Source organism: Lepidothrix coronata, unplaced genomic scaffold (genome assembly GCF_001604755.1).
Source record: "Lepidothrix coronata isolate B3197 unplaced genomic scaffold, Lepidothrix_coronata-1.0 Scaffold3, whole genome shotgun sequence".
In the NCBI taxonomy this organism is placed as follows: Eukaryota; Metazoa; Chordata; class Aves; order Passeriformes; family Pipridae; genus Lepidothrix; species Lepidothrix coronata.
Genome location: NW_016690183.1, coordinates 7949993 through 7965946, shown reverse-complemented (window position 1 = coordinate 7965946; position 15954 = coordinate 7949993). Strand labels below are relative to the sequence as shown.

The window sequence follows — 15954 nt, the reverse complement described above, 5'->3', positions numbered from 1 at the left end:
AGCTCTAATTTTTTGTCTTGTCCTCCACTACTGGATTCAAAGTTACCTATATGTTGCTGAAGTCTCTGGCAGATGTCTTTGTCTGACCTGAGTGCTCCTTAGCACCTGTCAGCCTTCTTTCTTATTCTTATTTAAATTCTCAAAAGCTTTATCATTTTTGTTTGCCAGCAGTTTCACTCTAGTTGGATAGAAGTTCTGCTGGGCCAAAACTTCTGATGCCCCAATAAAACTCTGCTTTAAATTCTCTAGTTGTACTTAACACAGTCAAGTGTGACACTTCTGCTGTCTAGCTATGTTTGCATTTGCAATGGGAAGCATTTTAGACATCTGAATTCTTCATTCTTTTCTTTTTTTTTTTCCCCTGCATGAAATCTAGGTGCCAGCTTGCAGTTAGCCTGACATAAAGCAGATGGGGGAAACAACTGCTTTTCCAGTTTGACCACCAAAAGATAATTTACGTAAAATAGAAGATTTTGAGATTTTACTTAAAATTTAGCATGGCACTTAAAGCCCAAGTGCGACAACAGATAACCTGATGCACGTATGTATTTTGATGGGCTTTTACAGTATCTTTACGAACAGACAAGGAAAGGATTTGAATGACAGAAAATCAAAACCCACTGGGTTATGACACTCTCTTGGTGTACTCAGGACCTCTGGGGAACCTGGTCCTGGTGGCTGAGAGCAAATAGTGAAATGGTTTCCTCACCAACCACTAGTGATAAAAGTGATGACTCATTTTCATCAGAAGTAATGTTTTCTTGAAGTTAACAGAAAACCCTTATCTCAAGAATTTATTAGTCTTTGAGGCTGATAAGTTGCTGTCCTGAAACTACCTAAGAAAAGCAAAGGAGAGAATGAGAAATGGAGGAAAACAGGATGTACAAATTTAGAAAGCAGACCTGAATTTTATTTTTTTTTATTCCTTGTATCCCAAAAAGACAAGTTACAATCTTTTGGCCTAAAGTGGAGATGAAAGAACATACAATTGTATTGTCCACACAAGGGCAAAATTAATACTAACATATTTCATCTTATATGTAATCTCAGATTTTAGTTCTGATGAACTTCATTTTAAAAAAAATACTGAGACATTACTCATATTAATTAGTTGAAATGACACAATTTTGGGATCTTAACAATATACACTTTCTAAATTAAACTCAAATATCAAAAGTAATGTAGATAGTAACATATTGTAGAATATATAGAAGCCTGCAGCACGAGTTGAATGAAACAGTGTATTACCCAACTTTTTTGGCATTAACTATGCTAAAGCAAAACCAAATGAGCTTACCATATTTATTATTTAAATAGTCTTTCACAAAGTGTCCATATAAAACCTCCTGATGCATTTCATCCACTCTAGATATTCAGTAATTATCTAAGCAAGTGGTCCTCAAGTAGCTAACAAGGATCTTGTGACTATTTAACATTAAATAAAACCAATTCATTGAATCAATGTTATCAGATTAGAGAGGGATTGTCTTCCATTCACTTCCAAAAGAAATCTGAGGTGCCTGGTTTATTGTCTGTTAATAAAAACATATTATTTTCCCCCAGCAGTGAGGGTGAATTACATTTTAAAACAGTATATGTTTCTGTCTTTCTCTTGAAAGCATTTTAAAAATCTGATGTGCTTAATATTTCTTGGCCATATTGACTAACCAATATGGTCTTGAGCAAAGTTTAAAACTCTGCATTTGTCTCCATTTGGTTCCTTGCTAAAAAACTCCAAAACACCCCAGAAGAAATGGATGATTTATCTGGAGAGATTCTTTTGATAATTAAGCTGGCTGTCTGGTTTCGTCCTGCCACTATGCTTGGCCCTGTAGCTAGAACATGTGTGGCTAATTATATATTTTCAGCCCTTCTAAAGGGCCACCCAGGGACTGTTGACTATTAACTGTTTGGAGAGACATCCATTGAAAGGTTTTATACTGCCATGGTGATTGACTGTTACATCTCAGTTCCTGCCTTGTAGGGTTTTAATTTTTGTTTTAAATGGGAAGGTTGCTCTATGTTTGTGCAGAGTCCAGCCTGTGACAGGAGTTGTTGGAGCTCATCTCAGTCACAAAAATGCAAAGGCTTCCTGATGATGGTGCGATGTCCCTGACTCTCACAGTGGTGTAAGGCAGCCAACAGCGGCCCATGAACCCATACAGAAATGTTTCTCTCCAGTATGAAGAAATGAGGAATGAGTCAGGAATGAATCTGAACTTTCCCTCAAAACCTCCTTAAAGAAACAGCCATGAAAGTGGTTAGTTTTTTAACTGGAGGGTTAAATGACTGTCCTTCCAGTGAACCATTGTAGGCTGCTTTACAGTTGGTCTCAAGTCATGGATGTTAAAAAGCAGATTCATAAGTCTTCACTGAGAGCTTTTGGAGATGAGGGAAGACTAAGACCCATACTGGAAAAATATTTCAAAAGAGTTTCATATCCTGAGCTTCTTGTTTGCAAGAAACAGTGTAGAGTAGTAGTCTCTGCTTGGCCTGATTCTGGAAAGGGTCCCTCTGCAAATCCTGTATGTGAACATGAGTGCACATGGGCTGCTTATTTTGAACCAGGAATACTCATTGCTGCCTGTTTCAAAGTCCAAGATAACACACTTAAATTATTTAGCTAGGTTTTTTTCAGAGATGCCTTTGTTGAAATTTAGTTGATCAAATCAAGGTTGTAATACATTCCAGATAGTTTTAAACCTGATCTTCTGAAATAAGTCAGAAGAAACTTGAGAGTAATGAACCTTTTTTTGTTTTCTCAGTTCTGTTATTTTATGCAGTCCTCACAGAATCAATTCTGATTTAGTTGTCTATTAATTAAAACAAAAAAAAAAGGTTTCAAGTGGTTTGGGGAGAAAAGTTCTACTTCAAAACTTTGTTTCTCATTAGACATTTTCAGATCACACTGAGCTAAACAGTTTCTGGATACCTCTCCTTCGAAGATAGGCTGAGAGTTGGTGTTTTTCAGCTCTCCCTGGAAAAGGCTTTGGGGAGACTTTTTTGCACCATTTTCAAAATATGAGGGGTCTTATAAGAAAGATGGAGAGACCGAGGCCTGTTATGACAGGACAAGGGATGATGGTTTAAAATGAAAGGGGGGAGATTTAGATTTTTTCCCTAAAAAGATATCCCTGAAGATATGAACAAATAGACAGACAGATACATTCGCAGACACCCACACTTAGTTGTACGTATATAAGGAAGATGACTATTCTTGTAAATAATTCTCGATGCATATATGCTCCTATAAAATTTGGCTGAAATGTGCATAAGCATGTAGGAAAGCTGAGCAAATGAATATACCTGTGTGTATTGCATTTAATTCATCATAATGTACAATTGAAACTGAGGAGGTAAGTGTATAATATTTGAGGATCCAAAATGAACACTAGGAAATAGACACCTAATTTTCAGTGTCTCTACTGTTGGAGATTTGACAGGCACCTTTTCCCCTACCTATTGCCAAGACACTAGCTAGTTCTTTTAAAACCAGACAAAAATGCACCTTCAAATTTCTTTTTGTACTATGTGTAGGCCTAGAGATTTGTTGAAGACAATGTATTTTTTATTAGCAGAAATTTTCCCTTGGTCAAACAGGATTGTTAGAGAACACCTAGGCTAACTTGACATTCACAAGCCTTATAGGCCCTGACGGGATGCATCCACGAGTGCTGAAAGAGCTGGTAGACACTGTAGTGATCATCTTTGAAAACTCCTGGTGATCAGGAGGGGTGCCTGAGGGCTAGAAGTACGCAAATGCCATGCTGGTCTTCAAAAAAGGCAAAAAGGAGGACCCAGGGAACTATGGACCGGTCAGTCTTATCTCAATCAGGAAAGATGTTGTAGAGCCTCATTCTGGAGGCCATTTCTATACACATGGATGCAAGAAGGTGATCAGAACTAGTCAACAAAGATTCACTAAAGGGAAATCATGCTTGACCAAGCTGATTGCCTTCTACAATGAAACAGCTACCTGGATGGATGAAGGGAGAGCAGTGTACATCAATCTCAGCAAAGGTTTTGACACTGTCTCTCATAACACCCTCAAAGGCAAAGTCTGGAAGTGTGGACAGGATGAGTGGACAGTGAGGTGGGTTGAGAACTGGCTGAGTAGCAGATCCTAGAGGGTCGTAATCAGTGGCACAGGGTCTAGTTGAGGGCTGTCACAAGAGGTGTCCCCCAAGGTTCAGTACTGGCACAGTATTGTTTAACTTGTGCATTAATGACTTGGATGAAGGGGCAGATGCCTCCTCAGCAAGTTCCCTGATGACACAAAGCTGGGAGGAGTGGCCCTCCAGAAGGATTTCAGTAGGTTGGAGAGACAGGCAGAGAAGAGCTGTCTGAAATTCAACAAAGGCAAATGCAGGGTCCTGTACCTGGAGAGGTGTAACTCCATGCACCAGTACAGGCTGGAAGGCCCCTCTGCGAAGGACTTAGGGGTCCTGGTGGACAACAAGCTGTCCATGAGCCAGCAGTGTGTACTTGTGGCCAAGAAGCCAATGGTATCCTGGGCTGCATTAGGAAGAGAATTGTCAGCGGGTCAAGGGAGGTGATCCGGCCTCAGTCCTGGTGAGGCCTCACCTGGAATGCTGTGTCCAGTTCTGGGCTCCTCAGTACAAAACAGGCATGGAGCTCCTGGAGCAACTTTCTAGTGGAGGGCTATGAATATGATTAAGGGACTGGAGCACCTGTCTTAAAGGAAAGGCTGAGGGAGGTGGGCCTGTTCAGTCTCAAGAAGAGACAACTGAGAGAGACCGTATCAACATCTGTATCTGAAGGGACGGTGTCAAGCTGTTGGAGCCAGGCTCAGTGATGCAAACCAATAGGACAAGAGGCAATAGGCAGAAACTGATGTACAGGAATTTCCACCTGAATATGGGGAAGAACTTCTTTACTGTGTGAGTGACTGAGCACTGGAACAGATTGCCAGAGACGTTATGGAGTCTCCCTCACTGGAGATATTCAAGAACTATCTGGATACAATCTTGTGCAATGTGCTCTAGGATAACCCTGCTTGAGCAGGGAGATTGGGCCACTGTGATCCCTTCCAACCTTATCTATTTTGTGATCCTGTGAGAAGTTCTTCTGGTCTGCAAAATTCTACAGCCTTGTTGCTGGTAATGTTTTGAGGCAAGTAATAGGATTTTCATTCTGAAATCTTAGATGGCTTGATTGCAGTTCTCTACTAGTACTAGCCCAAAGGCATCTCATTTCATGAGGCAAAAGTAGCCATGAAATCATATGCTTTCCAAGAGGGAGAAGTAACTAGAGAAGATTAGGAAGGCAAGAAATCTAGTATGCAAGAGTAATGCACCTAATTCCATAAACAATTGGATTGCATATTATTTAAGTTTATTACTACTTTAAAAACTTGAAATTGATGGTTTAGCTTTTAGATTTTCTAAGTATTTGGCCATATGTTTTCTTTCTTGATTGTCTTTGTTTCTACTTGATACTTTTGTATTTTATTCTTCTTTATCATTAATACAGGCTACAAATAGGTTTGACCTAGCAAGTTTCTGTTTTATAGGAGGGTTCAGCTCCTTTTTCAGAAGATGCATCCTGACTTTCCATTGTGTAAAACAGGTTGAAAATTTTTGTATACAGAAAATGCAATATGTATGAGTCAAACAGTCTAAATAGGCAATATTACTTGTTTCAGCCTTTCTGCTTTTGTAAGGGTGAGCTGTGTATAGTTTTAACAGCAACCTGTCATCCTGTTGACCCTGCTTTTATGTCAGTGGTTTACATCTTGCATTATGCTACTTTGTATTTGGTATATACTTGTTTTAGTGTGGTCCCTTGTTTCATGGGTTCAAATTCTAGTTTGTTCCCAAACAATAAATTTAAATAATTTCATAGAGTACAATAGAATAGATCAGCTGGAAGGGACCCACAACAAGGATTTAGTCCAACTACTTGACTACTTCAGTACTGACTAAAAGTTGAAGAATAGCTTTAAGGGCAGCATCCAAATGCCTCTTAAACACTGAGGCACAGGGCATCAACCACCTCTACAGAAAGTCTGTTCCAGGGTGTGCTGGTTTAAAGATAAACCGACAGGGGAAATGAACCCAACTCAAAAGACAGATTATAAGTCAGAATAACAATTTAATAAATATAATACAATAAATACAATTACACAGACAATACATTTGGGTTTTAACCCACAAAACCCAAATGTATAACCCAGCACCGTGGAGCATGAAAGAGTGGTGTTCGTTGGGCCCCCCTCTCCCCGTGCTGAGCCCCACGTGGTCCCCCTGAGTCCAAAGTAAAAGGAGAGGGAAAACCTGTTGATGAGAGTACTGTTGCAGTCCAGTCAAGGATGATGATCGATTGCAGTCTGGTTGAGAGTAGTGGTCACAGTCCTCTGGATCCCACAAGTGGTACCAGAAGTCCCAAGACCCCAAGATTATATATCCTCAGGTTCAGGCAGGAATGCCCAGTACCTCCCTCAGGGCGGGAAGTTCCACAATGGGTGTGAGGACAGGAGCATCCTCCTATCTCACAGGCCTCTTAACACCCAGTTTATAGCCTGAGGGGTCAGGCATCCTCTGGGCAGCTGCTGTAAATGGTTTGTTGTTAACAGTTTCTGGGAAATGGCATGGAAGGGTATAGAATACACAGTTTTGGGTTACACCCACACAGTGATGAGCTAGTCCCAGATGTTCTAACTAGGACACAGGGTTTGACCACCCTCTGGGTAAAGAAATGTTTCCTCATGTCAAATCAACCCCCCCCCATGCATGCAGCTGTGAGCCATTCCCAGATCTCCTGGCACTGAGTACCAGGGAGAAGAACTCAGCATTTTCCTCTCCACTTCCCCTCCTCAGGAAGCTGTAGAGAGCAGTGAGGTCACCCGTCAGTCTGCTTGTCTCCAAACCAGACAATTTCAGTGCCCCTCCTCAGAGGACATGTCTGCTGGCCCCTTTACCAGCCTTGATGCCCTTTTTGAGAGAGGCATCAAGTACCTTCGCATCCTTCTTAAATTGAACTACACACACTACTCAAGGTGAGGCTGCACCAGCACTAAATACAGAGTGTGATTATCCAATCACCTTTTTTCACTGGGTAGTGATGCTGTGTTTGATGCACCCCAGGATGTGGTTTGCCCCTTGGCTGCCAGGGCACACACTGCTGACTCCCACTGAGACTCCTCCTAACCAGCACCCTCAGACCACTTTCTACAGGGCTGCTCTTCAGCCACTCCTCTCCCAATTTAGTCACATGTCCGGTGTTACTCAATCCCAGTTGCAAGAATCAGGCATTTGGTCTTGTTCAGTTTCATGCCATTTGTGATTGCATAATGCTCCAGTCTATCCAAATCCCTCTGCAAGACCTCTTGTCCCTTGAAGCAGTCAGCATCTCCCAGTTTGGTTTCAGCTGCAGACTTACTAACTGTGCATTCAATTCCAGCATCCAGATCATCAGTACAAATATTGAACACAACTGGCCCTAGAATTGAGCCCTGAAGAAAAGCACTGGTCACCAGCCAGATGTAGCCTCATTCACTACAATCCTTTGAGCCCTGCCCTTCAGCCAGTTCTTCACCCAGTATGCCATCTACGTGCTTATTTCACAATTGGACAACATGTCTAGAAGGATGCTGGGAGGGACAATATCAAAAGCCTCACTAAAATTCAGAAGAATTTTACATCCACCACCAGGCAGGTGACCTTATTATGGAAGGATATCAAATTAGACAGGACTTTCCCTTTGTGAACTCACGTTGACTGGACCTGATGATTGCATTGTCCTTTAAATACCTTTCAATAGCATCCAGTAGAATTTTCTCCATAATTCTTCCAGGTACTGAGGTTAGACTAGCAGGTCTGTAGTTTCTTGGAGCTTCCTTCAAGCCCTTCTTGTAAATCAGAATAGCGTTGGCTAGTTTACAGTCAGTGGGGACCTAACCAGGCTCCCAAGATCTGTCTAGATGTTTGAGGGGGGTCCTGCCAGAGTATCTGGTGACTCCCTCATTACTCCAGCATTAATCCCATCAGGCCCTATAGACTTACAAAAAAACCTAAGAAAACAAAACAAAAACAAACAAAAAGCAAAAACAACAACATCAAAAAAGGACATTAATGGCTCTGTTTCTTCATCCCTGTTTGTCAGGTGACCATCTTCAACAAGTACTGGTCCCATGTTTTCCTTGGACCTCCTCTTGCAATTAACATGCTTGAAAAAGCCTTTCTTGCTTGATGCAAAACTGCCCAATTTTATCTCTAGTTGAGCTTTGGCCCTTTTTGTCTTCCTTGTGCATATGTGAACCACAGTTCTGTAACATTCTGCAAAGCCTGACCTTGCTTCCAGAGATCATGCCGTTTATTTTTCCTCCTGAGTTCCAAGAGGAATTCCCTGCTCAGCCAAGTCTTCTATCCTGCTTGCTTGACTTCTGACACAATGGGGTTTACTGCTCCAGTGCTTTTAAAAGGTGATTCTTAAAAAATGACCAGCGCTTGTGAACCCGTGAGCCCTCAAAAGCAGATTCCCAGGTGACACTGCTCCTTGAGTAGCTAAAAGTTTGGTCTCTTAAAATCCAGGTTGACCTTTTTTTTTCTTATTGTACCAAATTTTATTACTCAACCATTTTATGCTAAGGCTGAGTATGCTTCAGCATGTTGATAATTTTTAATACTTTTTTGGGGAATATAAGAGGTCCTCCACATAGGTCTAAGGTAAATGCCACATGGGCTTTTTGTTCTTTCATTGTCTACTATACAATACAATTTCTTCTGCCTTTTGGTATCTTAAATAAAGATACAATTCTTTTGGGATGCTCCCTCAGAATTATAACTGTGGTGACATATGAGGTGCTAGAAAGATGCATTCAGCATTCAAATTCTTGTGAGAAAAGATACCAGGCTGACTGTGTTTGTTTATGGTAAGAAATCACTGTCAAATATTTAGGACTCAAGTTGGCCTACTTTGAATGCTTTTAGCGTGCTTGTGCATATTCCTCTGTATTCTGAGTGCCAAACCTGTCATTGATACCAGTGGTGACATGGGTACAGTTCCCACTGAAATGCAAGGGAACTGAAGCTATATTAATTACAAAAGGCTATTGCAAATAAACTTCACACCCCTATCCAAGTGTGACTTATAAATGAGGAAAGTGGAGTTCAGGGCAGTATAGTATTCTGTTTCCCCACCAATCCAATAATGGATTTTTGTGTGGACTGTGATTTCTGACTGACTACTGACCTATACAAGAAAAAGGGAAGAAGGCTGAAAAAAAAAAGGAGAAAAAATTCTTTATTTGAATAGCCAGCTTGAAGTTTCTTTAATTATATTTGTTCTTCCTGACCTGAGCAACACATCTTTGAATTTCGCAGGTGTAGAGATAAGCAGTCAGTCATTGCTAGTGCAAGATCTCGGGTATAACACTTCTTCAAAACCTGCTGTTATAAAACAGAAGCTATTTTCCTGTCTACTGAAAATAGATATGGTTTCTTATCCTAGGTCAATGAATATCTTTATAATATCAGCAAATTATTTCTTCCTGTAACAGAGTTCAAGAAAGTGCAAAATTTTTTCCAAAGTTCATTCTTTGCTACTTCAAGCCTCTATCTTTCTTGCTTAGAGGTATATGAAAGTAACAGTCAGAAATGAGAGGGAGAAAGGAGCATTTGTGGGATTCCACCACTCATTGAAAAGAATTCTGTTAATAAGTTTGTTGGCACTGAAGAAATCATAGAGGCCAGGCTTTTATGAAGCCCCTAATCCTAACACGAAAGCCCCAAATATAAGCCAGTTCTACTAAAAGGATGGTGGTATATAAGAGGATTTGTGGGCTCATGATTTGCTGCATTGTATAACATATAAAAAAGCAAGGGCATCCTATGGACGTAGATTGAGAAGTACAAGAAACTAAAAGGTGTTGGCCAGCAGCCTATTGATCATTCTTCTTAATTATGCAGTACAGAAGATTTCCAAGTGAGATTTTGGAGGAGGAAAGCTACAGAGATTTGCCAGTTTGTCTGGGAAGACTCCTGAGAACAGATAAACAGATTTGAATTCTGTGTATTCTTATCTTACATAGCATAAAGGTGCCTTCCAGAAACACTTAGTAATTCAGTGAAGAAGAAATTATTCCTTGCCACAAGTTAGGTGAACAATACCCTGTCTTCTAAATTAACTCCCATACTTCTCTAATACCCAGGAAAATAAGAGAATGAAGTCTAGATAGAAGGGATCCTAGGGACTCTTCCCCTCTAGAAATGCACAAAAGAGAATGGGCAGTGACACTAAATTTATTATGAACTGATGGATAATGAGAAGGATTATGCTATATTTTTTATCACTTGGGAATTACAGGGTATTAGTACCCTTAGTGAAGGCCCCTCTAGGCTGACAATTTAACTGCAACATTGCATAATAATTATACAGGCAATATGAAATCTTCAGCAGCTTGTCTACTTTTCACTCCTATCTGCAATCTATTATACTCTGTAGTGTCGTAAATGGATTTATAGAAAATGGTTCCGATTTTTTTAAGGCATCACTAAAAATGCTAATTAAACCTATAATAATGTGCCTGCTGAGGATAAGGCATCAAATGCACAAGCTCAAGGATAAAATGTCACACTGGGCCAGTCTAAGACTTACTTGAATGTAGAGAAGGACCAGTAAATTTTTGATTATCATTGGTGCGTTCTCCGTTTGTGGTGTATTTTACATTGATTTATGGAGAACTGGAGAAAATATTGTGAAATTTCATTTCCAAGTGGGAAGCTTCAACAGAATGAGTTTTTCTTTTGGATGGTGTTCAGAGTAGAACAAGAGTTAGTATTTATGACATTTGTCAATCTTTAAGATATGTCTGTGTCTTTTAAAGTAGCTTTTGTATTCCCAGATATCTTTTTAGCTTGATAAAATGTTTTCATCCCTTCATTTGTGTGCATGTTACCAGTGTCTACACTGCTGGCAGTTTTAACTTTCACATTTTTTGCATTTATGATGACTGGGGTTTTGTCACTCGTATAGACTGGACTGCAGAAGATAGAGTTGTTTTACAGGCTCATGCTGCAACAAGTGATGGACAGTCAAGGGATTCACTCACTGTGCTCAGTAAAACATAGCCTCGCTATTACATGAGGAGTGTACTCTCAGAAGGGTTTTACCAGGACTGTATGTAAGATGTTCATGTGTGAATGTGTGAAACTGGAATCGTTTCCTCTGTGAATAATTTGTACATTAGATATACAGTGGCAACCACTTCAACAAATAACCTCAGGGTATAGTAAATCTCTTCTGTTTAGTAGCACTCACCTCCACAGGAATTTCCTTCTTTACCCTTGACATAAACTGGTTTGAAGCACATGTGTTCATTAATTGGATCTAATAATGATTATAATATGTTCTTTCTCTCCTGCCTGGGAATTTATTCACTATAAAGTCATTTTTTATGAAGTGCTTCTCCTGAAGGATAGCCTTGGTAAGGCTCTGTCTTGAAAGTAGCTGATATACTGAAGTCTATCCATTTCAATGCAGGAACACTAAAAACGTTTGATAGTAGGGATTGGCAAGATTGGGTCCAATAGTTTTCAATATTATTTTGAAGAATAATAAATTTGCTGGTTTTTATATATGTGTTTAAGCAGTCATTGATATGACAGGCAAGAGCTTTTAAACTTCCTAGTTTTTGCTGGAACTGTAACTACTTTTGTTTTCAGCAACAACAAAAAGCCTGATTTGCTCAGAAAATGTTCTTTGAATAGCATTCATGTAATCGCAACTTGGCACTATGTGTATTTGTGCGAAAAGACAATTGATGATATTTTAGGGTTATAATAAAATGGCTCTTCTTAAGCACATCCTTTTAGAAAATTGGCTGTATTTATCTTGCTCAGAATCTCAGCCTAAAAGCTTTTATTATTGTTAAGTCAAGCTCCTGCACAACTAATGATTAGTAGAAATATTTCTGGAACAACTGATATTTGATTTTAAACGTAAATGTTCTCGGCTTTGTTTCATACTTGTTCCTTTTCTCCTCCTCCTCCTCTCTGCTGCAGTCTTTAGTGATTGTGTTGATTTCCACCCATTCCCCAAATCTTTTATCTGTATACAATTTTCTGCACCCAGATGTTTACGTACTAAAACAAACTGTGGTTTTTGCCTTTTCCCTGGGTAACACTATGACATCTGTATTTAGTTTTCTGCTGCTGTTGTTGCTTTCAAGTGTGTGCTGCCATCTATAGAGTAATCAAGGAAATAAAGCTGCTATTAAAAAGATGCTTTATCGAAAGATCATGGAAAACAAGATCTAGCTAGCAGAGGAGGTATTGTAGAGCAGTTGGCCAAATCTCAAGAAATCCTGTTTCTCTGTAGTCCCAGATCTCACAGCAAGTACAGGTGACAGTATGCCTTTTAGAAAATCAGTGATTTCTTATATTATACTAGAGAAACTATCAGGGCAGCCTGAAGATCAGAATAAGGTTGCTTTGCCCTCTAATCAGGTAACTCATTCTTTTTCCTTCCCCGTTACCTTTCACATGTCCTAGTTCTTCAGCAGTTTCCAAGATCTACTTACAATGTCTTTCTTCACTTGTTTTTTAAAGCTTAATTTTAATTCCTTATTCTTCCCCAGCATCTTGTTAACTCGTCTGTGTACAGTTTCAGCCTGCCAAGTTCCAAGTTTCCCTCCTTCAGATCCCTTCAGAATGCAGTACTGAAGATCAGTCCTCATTCCCTCTTCTCTTTCATAACTTTTTGTTGCTTGATGTCTATTTTAGAGTGTACATTTATTGCAGCACATTTATTCAAGTTGGTCTGAAAAGCACTTGGAGGAGTAATTTTCTGTGTACTGAGATATCTATATACGCAGAGAAGCTATCAGCTTTTATCTTGATACTGTTCATGTGCTTTCCAGCTTGAAAATTTTTGACTAAGGATTTTAGCATCTTACCACCTTGAATCAGGTTAGGTATATGAGTTCCCAGCAATCAGACTTCTATTCATTTCACTTAGGAGATGTGACAAAGAACAACTATGTCTTTAGGTCTTTCCTCAATGAAAACAGTGTTCGAGTGGGTGTATATTTAACCACTACTGCTTAAATGCCTTTTATAACACAAGGCATTAGAATCAAAAGGAAAAGTTTAACCTATGTGGATGAAGAATTCTTAAAAATATCTTCTGACATTTTCCTCTTATTGCTGAACTCAGAAATTGATCTTATTTTCCAGCATCAGAGACAAAATGAAGGAAAAAAATCAATGCTGAAGATTGATCAATGTTTTTCAAAACTGACTTAATAAGATAAGAATCAATGCAGCTGTATTATTTGCCATTCTTTTATCACCAGGAATTACCATTCAAACATGGTAATATTTGATTCCTAAGTTAAATGTGAAAATATTTCAGTTATCTCCTACAGAGGAAAAAAACTTAAGGAGGAATTTATTTAGTCAAACTTTGGTTTTCTTTTTAAATCTAGTTTTAGAACTTTGAGTTCTACAGAAACCGAAAACAGTTTGATATTTTAAGTGTCAGTATATAATTGTTCCTTTAATCACACAGACTTAAATAGAACAAATTATTACTTGTATTTGCAAATTAGAAGCTCTGATCCTCCCTTCCTCCTGCAAATATCAGTTCCATCTTGCTTGGTTGAGAGATCTGTGCTCAAAAATTTGAAGATAAGCTTGGGCACTGAATTTCCCCCATGGCAGGCTCACAGTGCTTTGAATTTAGAGTACTGTGCAAATGCATTGACTGGTTAACCCTTTTTGTAAAAAATTAGTAGGTTACTTGGAATTCTTTTGTTTGGGTTTTTTCCCAATGTGCATTCCCTTTTCTGCCACCACTATCCCCAGTAATATTAAGAACCCTTATTGACTTATAAAAAGAGAGGTCTTAAAAACTGACTTCTATTAAATTAGTGGAGTAATCCCTAAGACATAAATTTGTCCTAACAGTTCAGAGGGTTTTTTTAAAAAAATAATTTGCATTTCAATATTTCAGTTCCTGTTTACCTGCTGCCCTGAGTTAGCCCTTTGGGTTCCCAGTTTGCAAAACACAACTGAGTGCTAGAAAATGTCCTTTTAGGGAAGAAAGTTTATGTTCTCACATAATCACTGAAACATTGAACTGGAATTTTAGGGAGGTACTAGACACTGAAAGACTCCTGATAAAATCCTAGATATTGGTGAGCCTCTGGTATTGTTTAAAGATTTATTTCATGAGCATAGGAAGACAACTTTCTGCATAAATTTCCATTGAATTGTTTCCTTATCTATAAGCTGGGTGAGAATGTCATGAAATAGGAAATGCAAACCTCATAGTAGTTGGACATAGATTTTGAGAACACACAACTTAATCAGGTTCTCTGTGGGGCCAGCTACTTTTACATCTGCTTTTCGTATTCCCTTACTAATAGATAAATATGGTGAGTTTGCTCCTCTCCTAGAGTAACTCTGAGCAGCAATATTCTTTGGAAATAGACAGTCCCACCCCTTCATCTCTCCTTCATTATCAGCTTCATTACAGACAATATTTGCAATCGTATAACAAGAGAGCTTGTACTTGTACCTCTCCCTTTCCTCCTCCCTCTGTGCTGTGAGAGAGAAGTAGCATGGCATATTGCATAGCTAAAAGGTTATCAAGCCTGAATTTGTTACACCTCTGAATTTGGCAGGCAAGCATTCAAAACCACTACGGATATACATGGCTCATCACCACATGAAGCTGGACACCCTGAGAAGACAGATGATATTGGATTGGTTTTCTTGTTGCTCTGCAAACAATCAAATAGGCTTAAGCTATGCAATCTGATACTCTCTAATTGACAGCTTTTCCAAGGTTCATTTGTTAACTGAGAGCATGACATGTATTGAAGTTGTTTCTTCATAATGCATTTGGCATTAACGGGAGAAGTTGTTGAACGCCTCAGACATCATGTTTCAGCAATAAGATACTTTGCCTCCAGTTTTGACTTTCTAACTGGTGACTTTGTATTTGCAAGAGCATGTGAAATGAGCATATGACAGGACAAGGCATGAGAAAAAAGCTTAAATACATTTTCCTTAGAAAATTTGTGAGACAGTGTTTTTTGCTGCTTGGGACATTTACTTGATTTTTACGATTTGATGCCTTAAGCCCCTAATGTTTTTTTTATTTATTTGTAAGACTTGTAAGTTTTATAAGTAAGTTTTAAAGCAGCAACCTTCCCCCCCCCTTGTCCCTTGTTCCTTTCCCTTTCTCCAGCACCCTTGTTTATACATTCCCTAACCCTCTTACCCCATTCTATGCTCCCCATATCAATCCTACCCCTGAATACAGCAGAAGTGTTTAGTCTTTTGTCAAGACAAGACCTAGACAGAACATATGTTGACAGAACAGCATATCTCGGCCTAAACCACAGAATAGGTCAGGAATTAGGTAACTATGTACCCTTTGTGCTCTGATGATGATGAAGATGGGAAGAAGGAGGGGTCCCAAAACACCCCCAGACCCATTTCAAGGGGGTGGACCCGGGGCGGACCAGAGGAAAGGCCGCAGGGTGGGCACATCTGGGATTGGATGGATAGTGTTATAAAATGTAGCATCTCAGGCACGCCGGCGCGCGTCGTATACCATCTACTGCCTTGGCAAATAAACCCTTTCTTATCTCACCTCTAATTAACTGCTCCTGGAGATTTTTTCAGCACCAAAATACACCGGCAACAATTCAACTGGTTTTTTTTGGCTCTTGGTATAAAACCTTGGTTTCTTGTTTAACAAATTACTCACTGAATGCTCATTTGGTTTCAGAGAGTCCTTTTATTTTGGTATATTTATAAATAGGCATATAGGATTTTATTTATAGTGATGAAGAATTTGTGTAAAAGGCATGCTCAAGAGTTTGACTTGCCCATGCATCCACAAACAAATAAAATAAACCCTTAAAGATTCTTAAGGTTCCCCCAGATGAAGCCCATGTTTATTTGAAAGAATAAATTATCT

At 39.2% G+C, this 15954-nt stretch overlaps 1 protein-coding gene across 5 annotated transcripts in view; it reads left to right on the top strand.

Annotated features, from left to right (window-relative positions):
• The window catches only part of TPK1 (thiamin pyrophosphokinase 1), a 307366-nt gene that overhangs the window by 221859 nt on the left and 69553 nt on the right, over positions 1-15954 (top strand). The window lies entirely within an intron of this gene.